This window comes from Wyeomyia smithii, chromosome 2 (genome assembly GCF_029784165.1).
Source record: "Wyeomyia smithii strain HCP4-BCI-WySm-NY-G18 chromosome 2, ASM2978416v1, whole genome shotgun sequence".
NCBI lineage: Eukaryota > Metazoa > Arthropoda > Insecta > Diptera > Culicidae > Wyeomyia > Wyeomyia smithii.
Window position 1 is genome coordinate 59,872,577 of NC_073695.1, and position 16,226 is coordinate 59,888,802.

A 16,226-nucleotide genomic window follows, 5' to 3' on the forward strand; every position below is an offset into this window, starting at 1 on the left:
CGAAAAATCTTACGATGTCTCACAAGGGGGGGAAGGGGGGTTTGAAAAAGTGGAAAAACATGCTTACGTAATTTTTGAACGACCCCTAAGTAATGGGGGAATGGGACACCCGAAACAATGTTAAATTCTAAGAGATGGTGCTGTAGTGATAGTGGTAGTAAAATCGAAATTTTTACGAGCATTTTGCTTATTGACCGGAAAAACTGTTATTAGTTACCTTGTTTTTATATTATTCTAACTTTCTAGTAGTTACTTTTACTATATGCAATCTATTTGTATCAAAAAACTTGATTTTCTTATACAACTCCGTTGACTCAATATAGTAGTACAGCAATCCTACAGGGAACTTGAGTTTCAACACTCCGTCATACATGACATTCCACAACACCGGTCTCAGGATAGAACCTTGCGGATCTCCTGCGGTAATCGGGACGCACTTCTGACCTTCCTCCGTGTTGTAAACAAGTACTCGGCTCTCGGAATCTTGTACAGCGAAACCGGTACATGGATGCTCCTGAGCGCAAGCGCTATGGAGTCTCAACTGGCGCTTTTGAACGCATTCTTAACGACAAGCCTGACGATTGCGCAATAGCGTATACCCCTTCTGTTGCGCTGAAGTGCTGCCTCTGCCGTATCTCTGCATGACTGCCCGGGGGCAGTTGCCAGGTTAGAGATTCCATCCGGTCCCGGTGCCTTGTCAGAGGTTTGGCGATCACGATGAGTTCCTTATTCGTTACTAGCGAATCTATACATTAGAGAAATGACAAGACACTTACCGTTAACTGTCAACATCAAAACGGATAACGGCAATGCAAAATTATACAGATCGCTCGTTTTCATGTTGACAGTTGCCTTAACGGTGAGTGTCTTGTCATTTCTCTAATGTATAGGTTCGCTATTCGTAACCCTAACCTTTCTTTCGATCTCGACACGGCTGTCGTCGCTCACGGATTGGATGTTCGGCATGATCTATGTCTGAGATACTCGAACGTCGGACGCGAGACTCGACTGCCGGAGGCCAGGGCTGGGCTCGTAGCGTAGAAAGAGTCCCCCGATCATGCCCCGTTTGTTCGCGCACGCTGCATCCTTGTCTTGCACGGAGGCACGTACTACGGAGGTCCGCTATAGCATCAGTCAACCAGTAAGCTGGTGGCTTCCCATTCCTAGGTTGGCGAGTCCTAGATATGGTGGCTTCGCACGCCCGCGATAGTATGGCAACTCACGTGTACCTCTGGGGGTACGCAAAATCCTTCAAAGGGTACGCGAAAATTAATCAGTAATGCTGGATGAAGCAATTTTCCGATTATAATAAAGACCGTATTCGAAATAAACGTAAGAGACATAAAACGACACCAAAAAAATTAGGTTGGTTCTTTTTGAAACTATAAAATGCCTTGGGTGCTACATTCCGATTCGGAACTCGACCTTCTGTTTGTTTATACACAAACTTCGCAGCCAACTGTTTAGTGTACACGACAATTGCGGGGCTAGCGCTCCGATCCTACTGACAATAACAGTCTTTCCCAAGCCGAGACTCGAACTCAAGACGACTGGAATGATAGACCAGCGTCGTACCTCGAGACCGTCTGGGAAACTATAGAATAATAAATAAATAAATAAATATGTGCTATGTTTTTGCAAAGTTGATTTATTCATTCTTCTACGGTATTCCTGGACCATGGACTCAACGCTATCCATCGAATCCCGTACAACACTGGCACATTTTCATCCACAGTTTCTTGAAATTCTGGTGGTTTTTGGAAACCTTGCGTTGTTTTCTGAGGCCTATCTCTCAAAATATTTTTGTTGGGTGAAGTTTTAGCGAGCTTGGTGAATATACCTAAAACAACATCGTTGGCTTCGCACCATCATCGGTTCCGCAAACCAAATGGAAGAATTGACATTCTTGACCGCGTCCCAAAACAAAAGGTTCGGATTGCATTTAAAATAATCCCTCGCCTGCCTTGCCCTACTCTCTCCCAGTCTCCGAGAACAAATTAAGCCGCTCTCCGCATCTTTTATCAGTACTGAGCTGACAGAAATGTCATTTTCTTCATATAAGTTTCGAAACACGCACAATGATTTGCGAATTCATTTCAACTGATCTAACGTATCTTTTCTTCTTTCCACTTAATAACAAGGACGTTGCCAGTGCCGTTATTGATCCTTCAAAAAGTATTGAGTCACTTAAACTTGTATAACGAGATTGGTCGGTCACTCGCAGCCCTATCAGTCGCTTTACTAGGAAATTTTTTGATTCTGATCAATTACGAAGTAATTGCAAGTATTGGTAGTTGCAGTGAGTCTAAGTTAAGCTAAACTATCCAGCTTTTTACGCACCATAATGGCGGTCGCTATAATGCACGTTTGTGCTTACGTCACAAGTGCTAAAAATGGACAATTCCCGCTTAAACTAACTGGTCTTACAACTAGAAGTAATTACCTTTAATTTGATCCAAAAAGATTGAACTGGTTCAAAAGTTATGATTTTTTTAAATTAAATAGATCGAACACAGTCGTTTTTTATGGTCACCTTATTTCAAGGTTGGTCACGAAAAGTGCTTCAATTGTGCTCAAAATCGCAGAGATTAATCTATGTTGAAAATAATCAAACCCGTATTTTTTCGTTGGGTTGGTAGGGGGACTAGCTCCGAAATAGGGTGACCATAAAAACGGCTATAATCAAATCAAAAAATTCATAACTTTTGAACCAGTTGATCGATGTTCGATCTTTTTGAATCAAATTAAAGGTAATTACTTCTAGTTGTAAGAAAAAATACCAGGAAAATAAATCTGCCTGCTTTCATATGCGTAATATATAAAATTATTGCAATTTTTGTCATGTTTTTGAATTGACTTTACTCAAATTTAAAAAATAACATATTTTTAAAAATTCCTCCATTTATAGAGTCGAGTATGTTTTTCTTCTATCTACAAAGATAAAAAAGTTAGATACCTGATTGCATCGAAAATTTTGGTCACCCTAATTTTTGATAATTTTTCAATAAGCGCTTCATCATATGTAACAACTTTGTACAAGAAAGTTTTTCTCTAAAACATTGCTATAGAGCTCTAGACCCAAATTTCTCCTTAAATTTGGTTTCTGCACAGTGCACAGTGGGGAATCGCTGGCCATCGACAAAAAATTGAAAATGCGAGTTTCATTTCAATTATATTTTTCCTATAATTGTATACTATTGAAGTGTCAGAATCCAAATTTTTAGAGCATTACGACAAAATTTGAATTTTCTATGATTTTTCAAAGTGTACTGAGTCAGCGTTTTTTACGCGTTTTTCTTGGAAAAAATGCAATGTTGCGAAACTTGCTGGAGCCTCAAGGGTAACTTGAATCTTTATGACGTCTAAGGAAAAGTTGTATATGAACTAGTAGGGAATATATCCTCATCGTTGGACAATGTATAATCTCATTGTAATACTCAAAAAAATTAGGCGGAATCAAAAAATTACGTATATTTTTGCATAAAACAGCGTTTAAAGTTTGGACGGCAGGGTTTGGCACTATTGGCACTAGTTTTGAAAGATAGCTTAGGAAAATGCTTTACAATGCATCTAGTTCGATCCTGCGCAGCGTTGCGCAGAGTACCTTCCTTTCGAAGAGAAACAACGAGTGTTCGGCACATGTCGGACTTTAAAAATGTAAATTTAAATTGCACACTACAAACCGTCAACAGAGTAATTAATGGCTCGTATTAGTTTGATAATAAAAACGTTTTCAAACATGTTTCAGTATAATTAATTACACTATTTTCATATATACAAGTTTAACTCATCTATATTCCGATAATTAACGAAGTATCAAAAACTTATCATTGTTTATGTTTTGGATCACCAGCACTGAGTAGGGGAAGGGGTGATAAAATGGACACCCTAAGCCATTTCCCAATTTCCTCTACAGTTTAACACTATAACTATGAGTCGATGGCGCACATTAACTGAGCCACTAACGGTTGATACAAAAAATAAGAAGAAGTACTCAAATATAGTATTTTTTGTAATTTCCATGAGCATTTTCGAAAGCAGTTTTTTGGGAGTAAAATGGACCCGTGTGGGTAAAATGAACATAGGGAGGTGGTAATATGAAAACCTTGGGCGTTAACATTGATTATCCCTTTACAGATAGTAAAATGTTGTTCCGTAGCACGTGACACACTTGAGCATTTACCAACAGTTCAATTTTCACCGTTTGCGGTAGGATTGATAACAATATATGACATCTGCAAGAAACTAGGAAATGACGGAGGCTTTTTTTACGGACAGTCCGCATTCAACGGTACGTTTAGCCGCGGTCATCTGTCCATCGGTCCGAGTTTATCTTTGCGTTTTTCTGATATAAACACGAAGCATTTAGATTTTTTATTGGAGTTTAATACAATACAATCACCATGGGCTGTCCATTTTACCCGCACATACATTTAATGGAAAATGCCTAAAAATATCGAGAAAATCATTTAAACAATTGATAACCTTCGATGGTTTCTTCTGGTTAGTAGTCTGAGTACAGATATTTGCAGACAATTCGTTATAAAATACTGTTTTGCACTAGAAAACGAATGTGCACGAGTTTTTTGTTTTTGTTTATTATTTTGACTGTTTGACTGTTTCATGTCGCATACTTTGTCTCAAATAGCTTCTAGTGCCTCTAAGATAAGGTGCCAAAGAAGTTTGTACTATTTTTCAACGTAATAGTCGAGATAAACGGGTGTCCATTTTACCACCCCTGTTCATTTTACCCACAATTCCCCTACCAAAATCATGTTTTAAGTTTATACCAAGCCAATCACATGTAAAAACAATCGTGTAAGCACAAACCATGACATAATACATCGCCTGCTAATTTCTACAGAGCAAATAGTGAATTATCATTTTGACATTAGAAACTGCTTTTTGAAAAGCCTCCCTGAAGATATTAAAACTTTATTGAAAATGAACACAAAAATGAAGATGAAGGTAAAAGTGAATGAAAAGAAGAATGCGATAAATAGAAGCAATGTAATATAGTCATTTCGAAAAAACAAGTCTTATGACTCTTATGATTTTAAACTTATGAGTCTTATGATTTTAAACACAAAGCATATTTTTCAATTGATTTTTTTAATTATTTTCTTAAAAACTGAATAATTATTTTTTTATGGCATATTTTTTTTATGGCACATGAAAGTTTTTCAAGCATCATGCATTTTATTTTCCAAAAGATTGAAACCGACGTAAAATTTTTCTCATATAATATATATAAAAAACATGAAAATTTCCATGGCGTCAAAAATATGCATTTTCATGCAAAAATAATATCAAATTCGGACTCAGCATCCCAAAATTGCATAAAAACCATGTATTTTCCATGATTTGAAGACATTTTTTGCTTGGCTAGCATTTTTATGGAGTCGTCCCACTGTGCAGAGGTCCAATAAGGCAAAAAGTGGAACTTAACGTGTGAGGAAAAGAATCCGAACAACTTTTAAATTGGTCTACGATTCCGAAGTGCTGCACAAATCGAAAAATCCTTTTCCACAAAATGAAGATCGACTTTTATATAACTGGTAACACGACTAGTTGTTTCTGTCAAGTGATGCTTAGTTGGGAAAAAGGCGTGGTCGGAAGAAGATCGTCGTGAATTGATTTGCAATTTTTGTGAGCGAAATGAAGAAAAATCTAAAAGTGAAGTGTTCCACTATTCTCAAGATCTTGGAAATAGAAAAAACCTAAATTTATCTTATTATTTGTAAAAATAGATTTTTTTTGCTTAAATCCAATAAAGGTTTATTCACTCTTTGGGTTCTAAAATATTGATGTTGTAAATAAAGTATAAAATATGAAATTTGACGTAATGTTAGTGCTTAAGGAAAAGCGAAATAAAAGAAATGACTCTTAATTTCGAACAATTTAATCGGGAGCGATACCGGGAACGTTCAGATAGTTCGGTACCACATTTAAATCATGTTGAGGCCATATATATATATTGATAAAAGCAGGTAAAGTGTTGAATAGTCTTTGAATTTCTTTTCTTTCCAAAACTTTTGAACAGTGTATCAAATTGTTATGAAGTTTGTGATTTGTAAGTTTAGGGGAGCTGCGTAGCCGCAAGGTTACAGAGTCCGCTTTGTCGAGCGAATGGTCGTGGGTTCGAATCTTAGTAGAACCAGGCCACCCGATGTCAAAAAGGACTTAAGCATGGGTTTATTCTCAGGCTCCCAACCAGTTACCCTTTCTTTACGCTGAAATCTACAATACCTTTGCGTGACTTCCTCTTAACAAAAAATAAGTCCCTCTTATCAATAAAACTGGCCAGAAGGACGCACGACGAAACTTCTCCAGGGAATTATAATTGGTGATATTTGGCAAGAGGAACGAGTATAGGTATAGTAGAACAGTAAGCGTGTAAGGAAGAATATCTCATTACACACAAGCACTGATGAACAATAATAATAAGCACTGCCACTTCTCAATAGCGGTATTGCTATTAACAGAAGTGCGAGATACAGCAGACACCCGGGCATATCTCACAATAGATGTACGATTCTGGTCGCAGTGAGGAAGTCTCACAATACAGAAAAAAAATTGTAAGTTTGAGAGATGACTCGTTTGTATGGCACTAGTAATGTTCAAATAAGTCGTGTAATACTTGAGATAATAGACTTTCGTTGTTTTATTAACAATTTAATACATAACGGTTGCTTTAGTTCGATTATAATCAAATGAAATGGGAACGTATAGGGCAGCCAAACTTTGAAACCACGTGTTCAATCATAACTTATCAGTTAACCCTTAACTAGCCCGCTCATCTGACATCAATGTTCTTCAAATCGGTAGTGTAGTTTCTAAGATAATGCAGTTTCGTGATTTTCACATTTCGATACATTACAGACGAAGTTACAGTCTGATTTCAGTAAAAATCAATAGGGTGTTATGAGGCATCTAGACCTTTCATTTGATACTAATTCTGTGGAAATCGGGTCAACCATCTCTGAGAAAAGTGAGTGAGTCCAAGTTGTCTCCGAGATATGTTTCTTTTCATAGCTGGATTTCACATTTTTAAACATAACAGGCAAAGTAATAATCCGTTCGTAAAAAAAATCATTATGGGACAACAAGACCTTTCATATGACGCTGATTTTATTAAATTCGGGCCAGCCATCTGTGAGAAACATGAGTGAGATTGAATAGTCTCTAGAACACGTTTCTTTCCATAACTTCTAAACCACATGTCCAATCTTCAAAAGTTAAGGGTTTTTAAGGTAGAATTTTGTTCAAATCAGTTGTGCAGTTTCTGCGATATTGATGTTTCGTGATTTTTACATTTTGATACATAACCTCTAAACCAGAAATCAGTTTACAATAAAATTCAATAGGGTCTTACAGGGCAACTAGACCTTTCATTTGCAATTAATTTCATTGAAATCGGTTCGGTCAGACCATCTCTGAGAAAAGTGAGTGTGAAAAAAAGGTGCACATACACACGTACACACCCACACACAAACATATACACCTATACATGCTTATATGCAGAAAATGCTCGATTCGTCGAACTGAGTCGAGTAGTACATGACATTCGGCCATTTGGATCACTTTTCTACCTTTTAACTAGCCAGTGATCGTTAGGAGAAAGCCAATATGTTTACTTTCATTATGTGATTTCACATTTTTATGAACAACGGACAAAGTTACAATCCGATTGCAATGAAATTCAATAGCAACCTATGGTGCAACTAGAAAGGTCTAGTTTTGTGAAAATCGGTTCAGCCATCTCTGAGGAAAATGAGTGAGTTGAAAAAAACCTAAGGATAACTTTTCTTTACATAACTTTTGAACCATATGTTCAATCAGAACAAAATTCAAAAGTTAAGGGTTCTGGAGACAGCCCGATCATTTGAAACCAGTTTTTTTTTTTAAATCGGTTGTGTGGTTTCTGAGATATTGATGTTTCGTGATTTTTACATTTTGATACATAACCTCTAAATTAAAAATCCGATTACAATGAAATTCAATAGCAACTTATGGCGTAACTAGACCTTTTATTTGCAATTAATTTTATGAAAATCGGTCCAGCCATCTCTGAGAAAAGTGAGTGCGAAAAAAAGTTGCACATACACACACACACATACACACATACATACATACATACATACAGAAAATGCTCACTTCATCGAAAGGGGTCGAGTGGTATATGACATTCGGCCATTGGGACCACTTTTATACCTTTGGTTCTTCCAGTGATTGCTATACCTTTCTAGGAGAAAGGCAAAAAGGTGCACATACACACGTACACACACACATATACACCTATACATACATACATGCAGAGAATGCTCAATTCGTCGAACTGAGTCGAGTAGTATATGACATTCGACCATTTGGATCACTTTTCTACCTTTTAATTAGCCAGTGATTGTTAGGAAAATGTCAACATGTTTACTTCCATTATGTGATTTCACATTTTTATGAACAACGAACAAAGTTACAATCCGATTACAATGAAATTCAATAGCAACCTATTGGGCAACTAGAGCTTTCATTTGACACTAATTTTGTGAAAATCGGTTCAGCCATCTCTGAGAAAAATGAGTGAGTTTAAACAACCTCAGGATAACTTTTCATTACATAACTTTTGAACCACATGTTTAATCATTACGAAATTTAAAAATTAAGGGTTTTGAAGACAGCCCGATCATTTGAAACCAGTTTTATTGAAATCGGTTATGCAGTTTCTGAGATATTGATGTTTCGTGATTTTTACATTTTGATACATAACCTCTAAACTAAAAATCCGAGTACAATGAAATTCAATAGCAACCTATGGCGCAACTAGACCTTATATTTGCAATTAATTTCATGAAAATCGGTCCAGCCATCTCTGAGAAAAGTGAGTGAGAAAAAAAAGTTGCACATACACACACACATACATACATACATACACACATACATACATAAATACAGAAAATGCTCAGTTCGTCGAAAGAAGTCGAGTGGTATATGACATTCGGCCATTGGGACCACTTTTATACCTTTGGTTTTTCCAGTGATTGCTATACCTTTCTAGGAGAAAGGCGAAACATTTATATACATTATTGAAGAGCTCTTCGAGAATGGAAATACCTTCAAAAGAAAATCTGGTTCCGGACGAAAATGCACTTTGCAAGAGAGCAAAGTTCGAGCGAAGTTGAGTGCGGAAACGCCTGGTCGGTCATATCATATCATATCGTGAGCTGGGCAATAAATATCCGATTGATTCAAAAACGGTGAACAAGTATTTGCATGAAATGGGGTCAAAACTTTAAATATAAGTACCATGAAAATGACAAAATAATGTTTTGGTCAGACCTTGTATTGTCAAACTATGCAAATGCAACTTTAGCGGATTTGCGGCGCGGCAATGTCGGGTTTATTCCGAAAGGATATAATTCTCAAAATGTACCACAGCTGCAGTCTATTGAAACATTCTGAGCAAATTTGAAGTGAATGGTCTACCATAAAGGTTACAGAGCAAAAAACGTCGATTGTTTGATAAAAAAATCAATAAGGAGCTCAAAACAATTGAAACATCCGGAATTCAGGAAGCTATAAAGCAAGTACCCCAGAGAATCAGGAAATCAGCGCGATGTGGAGCTGAGTTTTTCCTATGGGGTTTGTTAATGAGTTACATTTCTTGAATAAACAAACAAGTATAGAAAAATAAGTTGCGCAATATTTTAATTTGGAATTGAAAGTTTGTTCGGATTTTTTCCTCATACGTTAATTCCATAGCGCCTTTCACCTTCATCCTAGCTTAAAAGTGTCTTCGGAACAATTGTTTGTATGAATGACCCGCATAATCGCAAAGTGTCAAAAAGTATGAAAAGTTTACTATACTAAAAATAAAAAAATTGTTTTTTTTTCTGTGTCAAGAGATAATAATTTATTCAGCGAAGTTTTAGAAGTTTCAAAAATATGAAACTTTGTTGAACAAATGAAAACCCTATCTTCTTTCGGTACAAAGTTATAAAGTATATTACATGGAACTTACTTAAAAGTTAGTTTTTTGTACTTAACTTTTGTTAGTTGCATTTTGGAGACCGTAAGAACGTAAGGAATTATCGTGGAATTACGAGCCTTTCTGCTGCATCGAAGCTATTTGAGATAATTGTAAGCAACTTTATTCTTGAACGGACAAAGTGCTATATTTCTCCGGATCAACATGGTTTTATGCCCGGCCGATCCGTTTGTACAAATCTGCTGGAATTCACGTCAACCTGCATCTCTCACATGGAGCAAAAGGCGCAAGTTGATGTTATATACACTGATTTGAAAGCAGCATTTGATCGTATTGACCACAAGATACTTTTGCGAAAACTTGAACGGCTTGGAGCTTCTCGAAAACTAACGGAATGGCTCAGTTCTTATTTGTGCGATAGAACCCTTCGTGTGCAGATTGACTCCAGTTTTTCGTCACAGTTCACCAATGTTTCCGGTGTTCCTCAGGGCAGCAATTTGAGACCTCTGTTGTTCATTTTATTCTTCAACGACATCGTCTTGCTACTTGGAGCCGGTTGCAAATTAGTGTATGCTGATGATTTAAAATTAGACTTAGTAGTGCAAACTGTTGATGACTGCAATCGTTTACAAGCACTGTTGGATACGTTTGTTGATTGGTGTCGACGAAATAGGCTTGTTATTAGTGTTTCTAAATGTCAAGTTATGACCTTTCACCGAAAAAGCAGTCCAATAGTTTTCAGTTACCGAATCGATGGGCATGTCCTTAAGAGAGTAGACCAAGTCAATGACCTTGGTGTTCTACTTGATACTAAGCTTACCTTCAATCAGCATCGCTCGGCTGTTATCTCGAAAGCTGCACGTCAACTTGGATTCATCACATAAATTGCTCGAGATTTCAAGAATCCTCACTGCCTTAAAACACTTTATTGCTCGTTAGTACGGCCTCTGATCGAAAATGCTTCTATAATTTGGTGCCCTCATCAGCTAGTGTGGAATTTACGCCTCGAACGTGTGCAGAAAAGATTTCTACGATTTGCGCTAAGAGATCTACCTTGGCGGGATCCCGTAAATCTTCCGCCATATCCCGATCGCTGTCGTCTACTCGGCCTAGAAACTTTAGAACGACGAAGAAAAATACATCAGGCTTTATTTATCGCCAAAATAATTAACAACGAAATCGACTCTTCAAGATCGCTGTCTTTATTGAACTTTCGGGCTTCACAACGAACTCTTCGCTCTACTGGATTGCTGCAACGAAACTTCCATCGTACTACGTTTGGGTGCAATGAACCTTTGACTGCCTGCATTCGCACCTTCTCTGTTGTGGAAAACTTATTTGAGTTTGGAGAACCATCATTAATGTTTAAACGAAGATTAAATAATACCTTGCTTTTATAATTTTGACCGCTCAATATTTAATAAGACTTTTGTCAGTTAAATTAAATCAAATAAATAAATTTTACACGAAAGTATTGTTCGGAGGAATTGTTAGGGCACACAAAACACACACTTTTACCGAAGGTCATATATCTCCAGGACTTTTCCTTACAGTCATATCATATTTTAGCTTATTTTTTCGATAACTTCAAGAACTTATAGTTTAAAAAGGGGCAAGAGGAATCATGATGTCAATACTTTTCCCTGAAGTTGAGCTGATGTACTATAAACTTCTTTAGGTTCCATTTGTCCCAATCCACTCATATTAGAGTACGGCGAGCATATGTTACAGTTGGTTTTCATATATCAAAAATATTAACTTTTTTGTGTTAAGAGATAGAGGAATGGTTAATTCGGCAACGTTTTAGTGCGAAAATATGAAACTTTGCTGAACAAATAAAATTCCTATCTTCATTGGGTACAAAGTTACAACGTATATTCTATGAAAGTGACTTAAAAGTTACTTTTTTGTACTTAACTTTTGTTAGCTACATTTCACAAGAAAACGTTGTTCCAAAGAAGCATTTGGCCCTACAAAACACGCGTTTTTTTTGAAGACCACATATCTCCAGGACTTTTCCTTACAAAGTTATAGTACATTTCAGCATATTTTTTCGAAAAATTTAACGACGTATAGAATAAAGATTAGGTGGATTGGGTGGTGAGCACTCGAGCTAAACTTCGAGAAAAAGTATTAACATCATGATTCTACTTGCCCCTTTTTACTTTATACGTTCTTAAAGTTATCGAAAAAATAAGCTAAAACATGCTATAACTTTGTAAGGAAATGTCCTGAAGATGTGTGGCCTTTAACAAAAACGCGTGTTTTGTATGCCCAAATTCAACGTTTTCTTGTAAAATGTAGCTTACAAAAGTTAAGTGCAAAAAATTAACTTTTAAGTAACTTTTACAAAAAATACTCTGTAACTCTGTACCCAATGAAGATAGGAATTTTATTTGTTCAGCATAGATTCATATTTTTGAACGTTCTAAAACTTTGCCAATTTAACCATTCCTCTATCTCTTAACACAAAAAAGTAAGTATTTTGGATATATGAAAACTTACTGTAACATATGCTCGCCGTACTCTAATATGAGCGGATTGCGACAAATGAAACCTTAAGCAGTTTATCGCACTACAGCTTAACTTCAAGAAAAAGTATTGACATCAAGATTCCACTTGCCCCTTTTTAACCTATACGTTTTTAAAATTATCGAAAAAATAAGCTAAAATATGATATAACTTTGTAAGGAAAAGTCCTGGAAATATATGGCCTTTGGCAAAAATGTGTGTTCTGTGTGCCCTAAAAATTCCTCTGAACAAAACTTTCGTGTAAAATGCAACTAACACAAGTTAAGTACAAAAAACTAACTTTTAGGTAAGTTCCATGTAATATACTTTATAACGCTGTACCGAAAAAAGATACGGTTTTCATTTGTTCAACAAAGTTTCATATTTTTGAATCTTCCACAACTTTACTGAATAAACTATTCTTCTATCTCTAAACACAAGAAAGTTATTTTCTTTTATTTTTAGTATAGTAAACCTTTCATACTTTTTGACAATTTGCGATTATGCAGGTCATTCATACAAACAATTGTTCCGAAGACATTACTAAACTAGGATGAAGGTGAAAGGCGCCATGGAATTAAGTTCCACTTTTTGGACCACTGTGCATTAGGGTGGGACAAAAAATAAATGTTAGCTCCCATGCACTTTTCGTGTTCCTTGTGGGCCGTATCGTTTGGAAGCTTTAAAAATCGGGCGCAAATCGGGCGTTTCACCGATCGATCTGAAAAGTTACACAGTTGTTATAGGACCCATAAGGAACACGAAAAGTGCATGGGAGCGAAAAAATAACACCATCGCTTTTTTCTCTTATAACCGTGTCCCAGTCTACTGTGCATTGGCTTTGTGAAAAAATATTAAATACAAAGAATTTAAAACTAGCTGCACCGATAAGTGACAACCGGTTTTGTTAATCAATAATTAGGCTTCCCACTTAACCTATTGAAGGAATATTAATAATATTCAACCGAAAACGTTCTAAAACACCGGATTATAAAACCTTTCACTCGAAGCTGTTTTTACTGTCACAATATGTCAAACAATAGCCTCCGGAGGATTATCCTTTAAAGCTTTTTTAGACTAGTTTCGCATACATGTTACTGTATGTCAATTCATGTGTGCCCATTTTGAACATCCTTCCTGTGTGTTTTGAACCAGATTCAAAGATTGGATCTTATCTTTCGTTACGGAGGTCGAACGGTTGTGGAAGGCTTAACCTCGTCACGATTTGTTTGAGCTGTGGTGGACAATAAGCTAGTTTCTTACGCTTCTTTTTCGATATAATTTATTTTGCTTTATGTTGCAGTATAATACGCTTATCTAACTTTTTTCCATGAATGTTCGGGAACTAACCCTAACTTGTAAAAGGAACGCAGGTGCACCGCACTCGCGCTATCGTGCCTAACTGCGGCCCATCCTTAAAGATAAAAAAACGTTTTCACGCAGCGCAGGATCTCATGTCAACTATAATTGTATTTACGACCGTTTAGAGTTCGATTTGATCCTATAAATTTCAAATAATTGAGGCTGATTTACCAATTGATCGAATTTTGGCCCCCCAAGGATAGCGATTATTGTTATCCTTTGAGAAGAGCACCGACAACTGATCCGATTCCTGGATCGTTTCACGTTCGCAGATAAGTATACGAAGAATGTGTGGAGGTGAAGGGATGCAACCCTTAAGCCACGCTTCGCTTCAATCGCTATTAAACCGATTACAATAAATTTGACCTTCTCTCTGAGGGAGGTGCAGTCCAGAACCCAGAACCTGGAGCGATCCTTTAACTATTCTTTTCTCTCTTGCATACGTGATCGGGCATCAGCACTCAACTAAAATATTGATAAAATATTGATACTGAAACTAAGGTAAAATGTATTGATCCCTTCTGGAAAAAACGGGTCCGTAGTTGGTAGAATCAGAATCGCTTCATCATCGTCATCGCCTCTGTATCTCAGTCCTCTCGGTTGATCTTTGTGGGAAAGGTGCAAAGATGCATAAGCGAAGCGAGTAGGAAGAAAAATAGCCACGCCAGAATCGACACTTTAGCAGCCGTTTGGGGGTGGGAGGAAATAAAATAATGTTCATAAATTTGATTTTATTCTTTTCGATGACTGCTGCAGCGCTGAAAGGCTATACCAACTAGTGGTTAGTCACGAGTCGTTCTCCTTTTTTGGAGTCGTTTCGATTTTTACTCTTTTACGATTTGTATTTAACACATACTTCACCTTTGAAAAAATAATACTACCGCAACGGTGCTGTTCAAATATTTACGCAACAATTTCGTATAGATTACCAGCACATCCATTTATCTATAAATCCATCCGTTCCAACCGAAAGCCATCTGCTCTGGTGTGGAGGATAAAATGACAAGTAGTAAATCCTCTACTGGTGATTGTAGCAAACCCTGTTATGAAACTATCTGCAATAGATGGCCTAAGCCAATCAATCCGCACCGCTGTTGTGTGTGCAATGGCGAAAATGGTTCGAAGATCACCGATGCTCAACTGTAAGCTTTCCACTAGTATCAACTTACGTACCTGGACGTCATTGTTTCGGTCCGCCTTTTAAGTTATCAAAAGGGCTTAGCCTCGACAACAGCAGAGAAAAAAAGTAAAACACTCTCCTTTCGGTTTTGCTTCCTCCGCCGCGGCAGGTCCCGAACGTACGACAGAAAAAAAATCCTATAAATCATACCTCGTTTCAATCAAATCAAACTTAACAGATTCGAACACATCAGAAGAGCAGGAAGAAGCGTGGGTCCGAAAAGGACCCTACGTGCGCTCCGTTTCTTTATGCCCTAAAACGTGTGGGTAATAAGGTTTCAAATTTCCAGACAAAAATGCGTCCGCTTACGGAATGTAGCATGAACCTACCGGGTACACACGGTACACCTTCTTTATCTGAGTTTTTATTAACAATTTCATCTCTCAATTAAAGGGAATTGAAAGCAAAATCGAAATATTTACACAATAACCTACCAGTTGAATGAGGTTGGGACAAAAAAATGAGCGAACCCTTCGTGCGGAACGGAACCAACAGAAGCATTCACGACAACCTTTTTTCCTGGAGAACTGTTCGGTTTCTTTCTTCATCGTGCGGATCTCACATTATTGCACGCTGATAGGGGCTTTTCTTTTCGGTATTTTTTAACCGAGAGGCAAACAGAGGAACTAGCGCGTGGACTCTGTCCACAGGTTAGTGTATTTGCTCAATTTTAAAATGCGACTGTTACTAGACATGCATTGTGGTCATATTTCGAAGAAGAACGATCCTTTTTTGGATTACGTTACTGCTGGTCGAGAGATTAAATTTGTTTAGTGGGAGTGTATTTCTACTAACAATTTATAGATTACCATGCGTCTCCACATTTCAACATGTATTGAAGGTGTTTTGTATGTTGGTCTAATAGATTCAACAAACGATTGGATTGAGGAGATAGCGGCTTGTTTGAACGCTATGGTCCAACCCAACAAATTTTAAAAACTCAAATCTTGTTCGTTGGTTTTATTGTATGGGAAAAATAACTATAATCAGTGGCGCACTGAGACATTTAAGTATCAGTGCATGAAGTGACTTCAAAATGAAATTGATCACAGGTCCCACACGTCTCTGGATGCAATACGTGCGGTTGGTTTCAATACGATACTGGCCTGCGGGTTTGTAATTCATATATAAGTAATGGTCCTCAATTTTAAAGGAAATAATAATAATAACACAGTGAAACAAAAATTT